Raw genomic sequence first — 13,507 nt, 5'->3', positions numbered from 1 at the left:
GATACATAATTGTTCACCATAAGAATGGAAAACCTTAGAAGGGATAGATTTATGAGTCACTGGAATTCAAAGCAACACATGAAAATCGCTAATAGCTTTTTTTTTTCAAATATAACTCATTTTTTAAATTTGTTGATTGTTTTGTGTGTATATCATACAAAACATTCCAAACAATCTTATTGATCTATATACCCACTTCTCAAATGGTACCCTCCTATAGCCCTCCCACCACCCCCACTAGATCCCATGTACTCTGTCATCCCTGTTACTGTCCACTGTGTTGTTGGAGCTCCCAGCTGTTCCCCAGTGCTTGTCCATCTGCTGAATCTAGTCTGCCTATCTAGAATGCCTTGCTTTAGGAAGATCAGCTATTCCTCATCTAGTTTTATAAGTGCTAATCCATTAGAAAATGATCAGAAGTGAAGCTATGCATATAACAGTAATAAACAACAAAACACTGATGCATGAGACTATGAGAAAGAATGCGGACTTTAAAAGGCAGCACATGTGAGGCAAAAGAGATGGCTCAGCAATTTAAGAGTCTATACTGCTCCTGCAGAGGACCCCCATTCAGTTCCCAGCATCCATGTTGGGTGGCTCAAAAGCACCTATATCTCCAGCCCCAGGAGGATACCTGAAAGCCTCTTTTGGCCTCCCTGGGTATCTGCACCCACATGCACATCCACCCCCTACATAATTAAAAATGTAAATAAAAATAAGTAATTCTTTTAAAATAAAGCACATATAATACTCATTAAAAACAGTATAATATCATATATTCATCAGTTGTCTCTAAGTTAACCCACAATTCAATATATCTTAATAAGATAGAAAAGGGGTTCTTTGGAAACCTTAGAAATTTTAACAGTTAAAGTTCAATGCATATGATGTCAAATTTAAGAATTTATTTGATGATATTCTATGGTAAAGTTTTGTATATCTGAAATGCCTTGTATGTACAGTATTTATTCTTCCATACATGCAAAGGAGCAGTCAATCAAATTGACATTAACAATACTGTTGTTTGTATTTTAGTATATTATATAATTAAATACTATGCAGACACAAAATGAAATTTTACTAATATGGAAAAATTTCCCCAAAATGTTTACAATGTAAAAGGAAAATGCAGAAACGGCGATTATTGTATGTTACCTATACATTAAGAAAAAGAAATGAATTCTTTCCCGGGCATAACTAGCTCTAGCAGGCAATGCCGAGCCTGGCAGGAGTGATTGCTACTGGTGCTGGCAAGCTTTTGGAATGCCTGGCTTTACTTATAAGCCTGCTTATACCCATTTGTAGCTTTAGAACTGTTGTCCCACATTTGCTTTCAAAACATACATTATTAACGAGTGCCCTTGATATGAGAGAACTAATGGGTGGCACTGTAAATATAGTCAAATACACATGGCTGAAGAGGTCATCGATCCTAGAGAAAATCCCATCTCTGTCATATCTCTAGCCAAATGAAATTTCTTACTGTATGCTGAATATGGATCCTTATATATATAGACAAATGTACCGTACACCACTAATCAAAGAAGCTTTCTTTTGGCAACAGATGGAAGCTATTACACAGTTCAACAACTGTACAAACAGAGAATATATGTCTGAGAGATGTCAGCCCTGAGTGACACATCTAAGTGGAACTTCTACACCTAAAGCCCATGGAACATAGTGGAACAAGGGCTAGAGAGATTACTAACACACCCCTCAACTCTTACCAGGAAGGTTCCTCATACAATAGAGTGCGATGCACACAGAAGGCCACAGCTGGACAAATTTTAGAGAATAAGAGATTATGGAGTGCATATGCCTGGACAGGACTCCTATATTAATCCTTACCCACCCATGACTCAGGGACTATTGCAGAAAAAGGGGCAGAAAGATTGTAAAAGTCAGGGTTGTTTCATGAGCATAAGGAAACAGGGTTTCAGGTCACTGGGAACTTGCTCATGTGAACTTGCAACAATGGTCACAGCATGCACAATACCCAAGTCAACTCAATCAGACAAAAACTCACGATCAAATGGAGGAAATGGGTAGCAGGCCCCAAACCTAGTCAAGGAACTGTTGGCAAATGGCAACTGTGGGGGTAAGGCAGAATGGAGCTTTTTTAATGGAATGACTCTAGACTTTAAGGGAGGCCAACTAGACTCCAGTGAATGAACTTGCAACCAAGGGACATCTGGGTACAAATGCCTGAGTGGATAGGATTTAAATATATGACATAATTCATGAAATCTGGTGGGGGGAGTTGGGATGGGGAGGGGTAGGGGGCCTCAATTTAATTAATATGTACATATGAAATACACAAAACTCAATAAAAATATTTAAAAAATTTTAAATTATAAAGTATTTTCAAGAAGAGATTACAGGAACTTGAGAGATGTCTCAGTGGGATAAAAAAGGAAATGATGTAGTTAAACAACATAAATTTTAATTGCAGGCAAACTAAAAAAAAACTCTTGAGAACAGAATATGACAAGTGGTATTAAAAATCAGCAAATACCATGTAAAACTTTGATAATACACAAGCAGTGAATTCTGTTTTGGGTTTGGGAAATGTTCCTTGATCCTGGCCTTATAGCCTGGGAAGAAATGGGTGAGGAAGGAAGTCTGAATGCAGGAAAGTGAATGCAGGAAGTCTGAACGCAGGAAAAATAGGCATTGTGCTTAGAAGTGGTAAGCAGTTTAGCAGGGCTGTGAAAATGGTGAGCAGGAAAATTGGTGGGAAGAGGAAAAAACCTAGGTAGTTTCCTTCTACACGTAGGACATTTTCTACTGTTCTTAGAAGAGCCTGGACTTTTTTTTTTTTAACTTCAAATGAATCTTTGATGTTCTAGTCACAGAGGATTTTCTAAATGAAAGTAGTGCATTGGGAGGATGATCAGAGCTACTTTAAAAGACAGAATTAGCTAGCTGTTGCTCAAGTATTCATTCATTCATAGCACAGATGTCTGCTATGGACCATAGAGGTCCTATGAAAAAATTCCAGATTGCAGAACTCTTTATGTATTATTTTTCATGAAGTTGAAAGTATATGTTTCTTATAAATAATTTTGTAAATATTTAGAAATACAAAGATTTGACTCATGGTTTCATTGCTTAGAACAGTAAGATTATTAAATCGGACTGTCAAGATTGCTCAGTATGTGAAAGTGCTTGCCATACAGGCCTGATGAGCTGGGTTCAGTCTGACCTCAACAGGCATGTTATGGAACATGTGTGTTCACACACACACATACACACAAATGATAAAAAAAATTAAAAATTTAAGAGTAAAATAAAAAGATGGCTGGAACTATGATGTTTACATATCTGCATATGTGTGATAGTCTATGTAGCTTATACTAATAGATTAATTTTATATAAACATGCATATGCATATATATTCATGAATTCTACTTTATTTGCTTAATTTTAAAAATAACAAATTTCCTATAAAACATTATACATTAAAATTTATGAAGAGCTAAATCTGTTATGGACACTGAGAAAATACTTCAGCATCATTCCATTTAATTTTTAATTTTAAAAAATCTCTTTAACACTTATGAGTACTGTTTACCAGTGATTCAGGAAATAGAAGGGGATACAGTCCCAGGGGTTACTGGAGATCCCTGGCACATAGCAACCAAATTCAACTGTTTCATCCACAGTAACTCCCATTATGTGGCTGTAGTTTGTCCTTTCATCTGGTTAGTGAAGCATCCAGTTCCAAATTATTTACTCCTGGAAACATTCATATAGTGACCAACCATGCACATAAATATTTATCTAATCTAAGAATGTATCTAGAGAAATAGATTATCAGGGGGGAAAAGTACCAGATTAAAAGAGAGTAAGCAAAATTTATCAAACTTTATCCACAAGAAGGCACCATGCATTTTTACCTCTTAACAAAACCAAGTTATTCTCAACTGATGCTCAGCAACATAAAGTGGCATATTGTTTTTAGTGTAAAAGTTTGTCTTATTTTAAAATGAATGCATTCGCAGAAAAACAAATGGTAAGGCATAAAAAGGAGCACAAAATATTTATCAATCACCTAATGTAGAGTGAACAGCAGAACACTGTAGACACCCCTTTTAGATGAAATTTATATTTTCAAAACCGTTTTAAATGTTTTAATTTATTTTGGTTTTTTTTTATGTGTTTTGCCCACATGTATAGAAGTGTATCTGTGTGTACAATGCCCACAGAGGCCAGAAGGGGGGCCTTAGATATCTGAGGAACTGGAGTTACATACAGTTATGTGTGGAGACCTGAATCCAGGTCCTCTGGAAGAGGAGGCAGTGTCTTAGCTGCTGACCCATCTCTCTCCAGATCCCTAAAGACAACATTTTATAAAGCAAACCAGTAGACATCGTTCCTCCATGGTTTCTGCCTCAGTTCCTGCTCCATGTTCCTGCCTGACCTCCTGCCTTGGCTTCCAACGTCATGAACTGTTACTTGGAAATGTAAGATGAAATAATCCCTTTTTTCCCAAGTTACTTTTGGTCAGTATTTTATCACAGCAACAGAAAGCAAACAAGGACAGCCAGGTATTATTCAGAAAACATAAAATGGGTAGTGAATGAAACAATGTTCCAGAATTGTTGGCACCTACTTTTTACTGTTACTAGATAAATCCCTACTTGCAGATTGCAGGTTAATTTTCCTTTTTTTTCAAAAAAAAAGTTTTTTTGAGACCCTGTGTCCCTGTAACCCAGCTGTCCTGGAACTCCCTATATGGACTAGACTGGCATCTACCTCACTGAGATCCATCTGCGACTGCCTCCCGATGCATAACTGATCTCAGATCATTGGTCAGTTATACTTATTCCACTTAAATAATACTGTATCTCATGTCTTATACAAGAGGTAAAGAGCAAAGAAGAGGAAGTGTTTTCCTTGACTCATTCAAGCTGGAGCAGGCTCTACCACAGTGAAAAGCTCTTCTGACTCCTTCACATTTCCTATTTGGCATTATTGGCTTCATCTTGATAGAAACTTCACAGTAATTTTTCTGGCTTATAAATGAGTCAAGACTTGTTACTGACTTAACTTTACTTCTGTGTCTTCAGAGGAATTTAGGTAGTAATTGGAGAGAAACTGAGTAAGAGCTGTAGGAAAATTAGGCAGCGTTACTGTTACAATGTTGTTATATTGTTAGTTGAAATATACATATTTTATTTTGTCCCCCTCTGTCATAATTCCCTACTGAATTATCATTTTATACTAGTTTCTACTATTGAAACTATTTCAATTAATGGGAGGAAAAAAACTTCCTAAAGATTGCAGTGCTCAAATATTTTATTTGATTAGAAAATAACTGAAACAATAAAGTAAAAGAAGATATTTACTTAGTTGTTGCTATTACCTATAACTGTTGTTAAACTCTTATTATTATCTCCATTATCCACTATATAAACTAACAAGTAATTGTTTTAAAGGGCAGTAATTGGTAAATAATGTAATCAGGTTTTGATTCCATGTTTTTCTGATTTTGATGTACTTTTCAACATAGCATCCTCTTCAGGAATATAAGAAAAATAGCTTACATTATAATAAAATTAAACAAAATATATTCAAATGGAATTTTATAACATGAGAGATTTAGGTTGGCCTTTGACACAGAAAACTGACCTAGGACAAAAAAGTTGGGTCAACATGAGTCATTGCTAAAAATTACTCAACTGGACTCTTCTTGTTGATTAGATGTGTCTTCTCAATAAAGATCTTAAGTCTAGTGAGATGCCAGGTTTTCTGAATATCCATTTCTCCCCATAAACATAGTTGGTCTTGGAGTCAAGTGAGTAAGCTCTTGAAACTTGCTAACTTGGGTTTCCTTCCTCATTAATGTCCTTTTCCTGTCAATAGAATTTACTCAAGGGTTAACAACATCATGGAACTTCAGGGAAGCATAACCCTGATGCCATCCCAGGTTCAATGAAATTATTGCTAAAGCCTTGTGTTGTGTGATTGCAGGCAGTTTTGTCTCTTTTTTCATAGGAAAGCTCTGCTTATAGGAGGTTCTGGATTTTGTCATCTGATAATTCCACTGGAGGCTGTTGAGACAGCTTGCAGAACTTACAGAAAGTGGAATTTTGTTTGTTTTTATAAAAAAAAAATTCTGAAAGTTCTCCTTACCAAATCAATGCCAATGTCAAGGATTAAACAACAGCTGTGAGTTTAATGCATAAAATAAAGACTTGAAAGCCATATAGTCAAAGGCAGGGTCATTATTTAAGTGCCAATGAGATTACACACAAGGACTGAGGTAAATAAGCCATCATCAGTGACTTGAGCCACAAAGATTGTTTTCTCTGGGGAGAAAGCTTGCTTGCTGCCATAAGCCCACCCTCCCCTTCCAGTTTAAAGAAAGATTGGCCAAGATGTAAAAAATGCATGCTAAGCTTCATAAAGATGCATGAGAAATAAAATAACTTTAGTATTCACTTAGAAATAAAGTCTATACATATTGTTATGATAGTGCATGTGAAAATATGCCTTTGGTGGGATTACTCTTCAGATTCTGTAAGAATTTGTCTAAGCATATAACTGATCACAATGTCTACAAATGGTGCAGGTATATTGACTGTTCTCCAAAATCTCACCATACAATTGAGGTTACAAAGCTTGAGAATACTCTGTAACAAACACCAAGAGACGAAAAGCAAATTGAATTTCTTAGTGAAGAATCTTATAAGGAGTGGTAGCATATGGAATTAAAATAGTAATGTGTTCATATTTTTCCTTGCTGCTATAGATGAACTTTGAGGGAAAAATATCTTGTGGACCCTCTCCATCAGAGGAGAACTTTCACCCAAGATGTTGTTCAAAGATGCAGACTAAATACTGCATTTGGGGGAATCTACTTAACATACGATCCCTCCTCAAGCCTATTTAGTTACTGGGAGCTCAAAAAATCACTCTGCTGTGCCGTGTAATTTCGGTGTAGTCACTGACATTGCAAATGGATCATGCATGCTTGGCGGCCATGTCTGAGCAGGCAATGATAGTCACACAGACAGCATCCTCAGGCAGCAGTGGTCTTCACATAGGATGTGCCAAGCTCTCAGACACATTCAGAAGGGGAAAGGAGGTGCATCTTGGAATCTCTGAAACTGAAACACAGCACAGTTTTTCCTGCTCATTTGTTTGATAATATCTCTTTTCCCTTCCCGAACGTCTGCAAGTAAGGCTCTTAGACCAATTAATTAGTGAAAATTGTTTTAATGAAATGAATCCTTTAGTGGAGAAAATGATAACAAGAACACAGCTATTAGGGAAACAAGATATTTTGAAATTAGCAGTACAGGAAAATAAAATATGAACCAGCAAAATTGATGATTAATGGTAAATTTTCTATTTGTTTTTAGTAAAATAAGAAAAACAGAGTCCAATTGAGAACCACTTCTTTAACACAGAGAAATATTTAGCTCAAATTAATATTTATATTTCAGATTATTGGGATAGTTCCCATTTCAGAATGTCTAGAATATATACGTTTTTATTATTTTTTTTCTTGAGTGCTCTGTTCATTCTTTGTTCTATTCACATTATCCAATGAATGATAAATGCCTTTAAATTCTTAACCACGTCATTAGAGAAAACTTGCACATCCTAAAGACTAATTTAAATGTGGGAGAGAGGCTAGTATTGGAGAGATCTGAGTGGTTACACTTGATTTATAAATAGTTGTCCTAGATAAAAAGGAGCCAGGAATCAATGTGCCAGATAAAAGAGACCAGATGCTAAGGAAAGTAGCCCTATTTTCTAGAATGCCTTCTTCAATAGAGACACTGTGAGGAAATACAGTTGAGTCTTGTGGGCATATTTCTATTACTCTCATTAAAATTGGGAAAATTCAAATGTACCATATACAGGTTTTGGTACTGGTCAAGGCTTTAGCAATTTGTGTTTAAATCTATTCATGAACAAATGTAAAAGCCCTTATATTTCCAGTAACATTATAAATCCCTGCATATATTTGGAACTTAATTTTTAAGAAAGAAAAGTGGTTCCAAAAAGGTATAGGATCATATTCCCACAGAAATGAAACATTTGTAAAAATATAGCTCTCTTGAATATCTGAGAGATATTTCCCTCTAAAGTCCAGTTCAAGTTACACATTACAAATCACTTTGCAAAACTCTTTCTTCCCTCTGTGTTATCCAGTCTCTTGATTATTAGGGATGAGGTGCCCCTGCTTTAAAGTAGAAACTTAAATCAGTGACTTTATTTTTATTGCCAAACGGAGATCTGAATTCATATAACAAGAGAGCAGTGGAGATGAGATGTGACAGAATTCATTAATGTGCCAAGGATGTGGCCAACTTGTCTACAACTAGTTAAAAGGCAAATACACAGATTGATCATTTTTCTTTCCAGGACTGTACGTCACAATACACATGGCCTGTTTCCTAAAACCTTCTGTCTAATGTTTAATAGATTGATGGAACTTCAAAAACAACACGCCCGACAATCCTGCTAGACAAGAGGGGCCACGAAGACACACCAGGTTAGGAGGCTGCTTGCAATATAAGCTCAGAAGGATTAGCGTCTACTTCATGTTTTCCTCCTTTAAATGAAGACTTTCTTTTGAATTCAAAAGGAATTGTGGCTTGAATCTGAGGTTGTTTTTTTTTTTTTTAAATGACTGACATAAAACACTTTTATTTGTTTTTTTAAAAAATATCTTATTTTCATCTTTTTGTGCACAAAAGAGTTGCTAGATTTATTGAGCAGGCCTATGTGTCAGCTTTAAATTCTCTTCTTAAAAGAAGCAACATAGACTGGTGGTTAGGAGGGGAAACCCTTGCATTCTAATGCCTGCTTTGTCTATAGTATGAGGCAGAACAAGCAACCCTGTGAATCTCATTGTGCTGGCATCATAATGGACATGGCTGCTCATGAGTCTTCTGAGGCGAAAAAGGAGACCATGAACAGGGAAACCTTTGAAATAAGAATTATTCTAAGGTTCAATGTGGTCTTTAAAACTCAGGTGAGAATTTTAGGGATTTGCATAAGATAATTTACTGGGTCATGTCTGGATTCTCTGAAAGAAATTTGGTGCGTATTTGAATGGAAAACTAATAGACTAAATGTTACCCCAACTGTCCCTCTTTCTTTAAAAGTGGGTCTTTGTCTCATTTTCTATCTATTTTCAGTCATCTAAGTTTACCAGTGCTGTGTTTGTGTCCTTTACCATCTCCTGCTCTCAGAATTTTAGTTTCTCTCTGGGAAAAACAAATAAGTTGGGTTTTGGAAATCTAGTGTAAGGCTCATTTTCCTCACTGCTCAGAAGCATTTCCAAGTCCCCCTTTTCTTGACAGATTTAGAGGAAATGAAAAGAGCCTGTAGAACCCATAATTTGCTCTGCAAAGTCAAATTTCACCATCATGTCCTAAGTTCTGGAGATGCCCTGAGCCACCTAGAAAAGATCCCTTCTTTACCCTCCATTGTGTGGTAGCCACATTTGAGTGGACTTAAGCAACAGTTCGCAGGTTTTTCTATCAAGGGAAGGCTGACATATCATTTGCCATAGGCCTGAATGATGAGCCTTGTAAAGCACAGTGCATATTATGTGCTATCTGTGCTTTGAACCGTGTACGCTTAGATGCACACCCTCCTGGGTTTTAAATTGTTTCTGTTATAAATGCTCCATTATTTCCATATACTTTTAATTATATTAGCTCATTTGATTTTTGCAACAACTCTCTTTGTCAACAACTCTCTTACACATGAAGAATCTGGTCTTCACAGAAGTTAAACAACATACTCAAGATCACATGGGTCATAAAAAACAGAAGCCAAGAGCCTGATCTCCTGACTGCTGTCTTGGCACTTGACCAATTGTATGCCTCCCATTTTCATCCTCTGTGCATCTGTTCTTTCACTCATGCGGGCCCTGACATTGGTTTCAGGTTATCCAACAGCAGCAAAGTATAAAAAGCCCAGGGTCCCAGCTCCAGGATCGTAATAGCTTCTGTGCCTCGGTTTCTTGGTGTATAAATGTGAAAGAGCTGAATTAGATAGCTTTCAAAGTAGAAAGCATGTGCGCTATATGATAATACAGTGCAGTGTTTGAAGGGTCTCCTTTTTTCTTGGCTTTATGAATTTGGGGAAATCATTTAAAATTTTATTTTGTGGTTCTGAGGATTGAATCCAGGGACTCACTCAGGCTCACACTCTACCACTGAGCTGTATTCCCAGTCTCTTTTTAGTCTTTATTTTGATATAGGGTCTCATTAAGTTGGCCAGACTGCTCTTGAACTCAGTCTATAGCCTAGGTTGATCTTGAACTTGCAATCATTCTCCATCAGCTTTGAGAGTAGTTGGGATTACAGGCCTGATCACCAGGCCTGACCAAATTATATCAATTTAACAGCTATCAGTTTCCTATTATATAAAGCCAAAGACGCTAACATTAATTTTGAAGCAATCTTGTAAAAAGTCAGTAAAAGAGTATATGTAAAAAGATTTTGCCAAATGGCAAGCACTCAATAAATGTCAATTATTTCTTTTAGTGTTAGCACTTGTCATATTCTAAAGACATATATGTTATTTTAATAGCAGTTTTATCATTATCTATAAAAGCATTTTAGCTTTACTAACTTGAAAAGGAAAGCATTAAATATATTAAACCTTTAAATGATCAAAAACAGATTCATGAAACATAGTATCTTATTGTTTATCCGACAGCATTGACTAGATTCTCAGAATTTAACCCAGCAGAGGACTTGAACATTTTTTTTCCCATTGCTAGAAATGCAGCAGGGCCCTGTGCATGCTAAACAAGCAAACTGACATTGAGCTGTGTCCACAGGCAGGACTTGAGGTTTAATGTCAAGAAATAGGAGCATGTCTTAATAAGTTATCTTTTCTTTCCAATATAAGTATTGAATAGAAAAAACATATTATCAGAGCAGATAGACTCTTATTGCTTAAGCTTATCCCTTAAACCAATGAATAATAGGAAGTGGGTTCATGTGGAAAAAAATGTTAATGATCTTCAAAAATATGGAACAGACATAGTGGGTATACATGATTCTGTTTGTGTGAATATTTCATTAAAACTGGGGTGTAAAAGTATACAAATTATTTTAAATTGATTTACTAAACTCTATAATTTGGGGAAAATTAAATGATAACTGTCATCAGAGAAAGGGATAAGAAGTCACATAGTTACCAAAAATGCAACTTACCAAGTGTAACAAATCAGAAGGCTTTAATGGCTTTTTGGCAATAGTGAGTAGGGTTATAGAGGAAATCATACAGACAAACAAATAAAAAATCGGACATAAGAAGCTTTCACTTTTTGTCTCTCTTGTTATAAAGCAAGAAACATTTGGGTAGCTTTTTTAAAATTTAAATTTTTATTTTTAACATATATTAATTTGAAACCCTATTTCAGATCCAGGTGCCATGTGCAAAAATGATTGATGTTCCAGGAATGGGAGAGGAGTGAATACTGGGAGACATCCAAGTTATAAGCATCTAGAAATCATGGGAAAATACCTATTTCCTATAAGAGTGGGTCTACACTGAGAATCTAATTCTATTTTTGTTTGTTTGTTGCTTCATGTATCCAAAGTAATATTATAAGCAGTTTTCAAGTAAACATAATTAATCTCTGACCCTATCAAAATAACTACCCAATTAGCTTATCTATATTTTGGTTCACTAAAGGAATAAAATCCATGTTTAATGTATGTGGTTCAATACTGTTTATATTCTAAACACATCCTGATTCAATACAAAAGGAAGTTTTGTTTTTTTAATTTAGCTTTAGTTTATGAAAAGTAAAGTGAAATATTTTATTTTAGAAAATATTAGAGGGAGCTTTAAGAAACAAAGTACATTTACATAGAGTTGATCTCTTATTGTCAAAAGTTAACGCATACACTTTGCTTTCAGTATTTGAAAATACTGGTTTGTAATCTAATAAAACAAAACACACTAAATAGTAAATGTTATTAAAGACATTAAAAAGAATTATTAGATTTTTATATACAGACTTTTTTCCTTTAAAAGTCATGATTTTTATACCAATTTTGGGGTGTTCACATAAGGATCAAATTCATGAGAAAAGTAATTCATTCTAAACTTCCAATCTTAAGTTCCTTCCTGTTCTGCATCCTAAGTGTGTATTTTGAACACACACTTGAACTAAGGAAAAAAAAGTCAACCTTTTAAGAAATTTTTTGCGACTTTCAAAGTTTCTGCACATCCTCTTTAAAAAATATTTTATTGAGTTTCTCTGGATTTTATATAATGGATCTTAATCAAATTTAGACTCCCTCCCCTGTCTGAGTCCCCCATAACCCTCTTTAGTGGATTTTATGCATTCTGTCATATATGTAAACACACCTAAATTCTACAGTTCATTTGTGTCATTGTGTTCTAGTCTTCAGTTCTTCTTTCTCAAATTACTCAAGAAATAATGCCCCCAAACATATTAGACTTCATGTTCAACATTCTACTCACAGCAAAATAAAAATCAGTTACTCAAAATGCAAAGTGAAAACTGTAAATAAGCCTAATGTACTTAGAATTATTCAAGTCATATTAGAAATGAGGGCAAACATCTGAGTTAAGAGTCATGATAATCTAATGCCTTAAAAATTCCAAGAACACTCTTGACCTTCAATTACCTCCATCAATATAAGCAATATTATGACCATTTTACAACTTTAAGAAGTTATCTGAGACACAAACTTATACCTTTTAAGATTCCTTAATTATCTAGTGATCAGTGATTCAAAAACGGAGTCCATGGAGGATCAGTTCAGTTGATTAAGAAATGGTACCAAGGAGGCCACGGGATCATTTTTATCTTTAATAATAAACGTTAGTGCTGATCTGTGCAATGTTATAGCACAGACTAAAGTTAATTCCATAGAAACATCTGCAGCAATGTGCCATCGGCCTTATAAAAAAATGTTAAAGTAACCTAAATTGCTCATAATTCATCTCACCACTGCAGAATAATCCCTTGCTGTCAAGGTCTGTGGTAAATGATAACACTGTTGACATCATTCATTCATGATGGCCTTTTATGGAAGCTAAACAACTGGATATTGAGCACTTCTGATATCATTCAATTTGTCATTATGGAAGTTAAGCAATTGGATATCTAAATTTAAAGTATAGCTTTTTATTGTTTATTTTGCTCTTAGATATAAATTTTCTAACATTATTTTAATAAAGCTTGTTTATATCGATTATCTTTTAAGAAATTCTATCGAGAAAAATATATCACTATATGCAAAATGCTGCTTGTCTTACATGGCATCCTGTTCAGACATTTCTCATTCCTAATGCTCAGTTCAGACACTGGATGATTCTGGACTACTCACAGTCTATGCTCTCAAATAACGCCAAACAGCATTATAAAAAGTTGATCATAAAATATTGCTCATTAAAATGGCTTTTATTTTTTGTTTGTTCCTTTATTTGTTAACTACTGAGTGCTTACTATGTGGCCAGAGTTTTCTGCATATCACTAAAAAGT

This window comes from Nannospalax galili, unplaced genomic scaffold (assembly GCF_000622305.1).
Source record: "Nannospalax galili isolate Female #2095 unplaced genomic scaffold, S.galili_v1.0 scaffold610, whole genome shotgun sequence".
NCBI lineage: Eukaryota > Metazoa > Chordata > Mammalia > Rodentia > Spalacidae > Nannospalax > Nannospalax galili.
Note: the sequence above shows the minus strand (reverse complement) of the source record.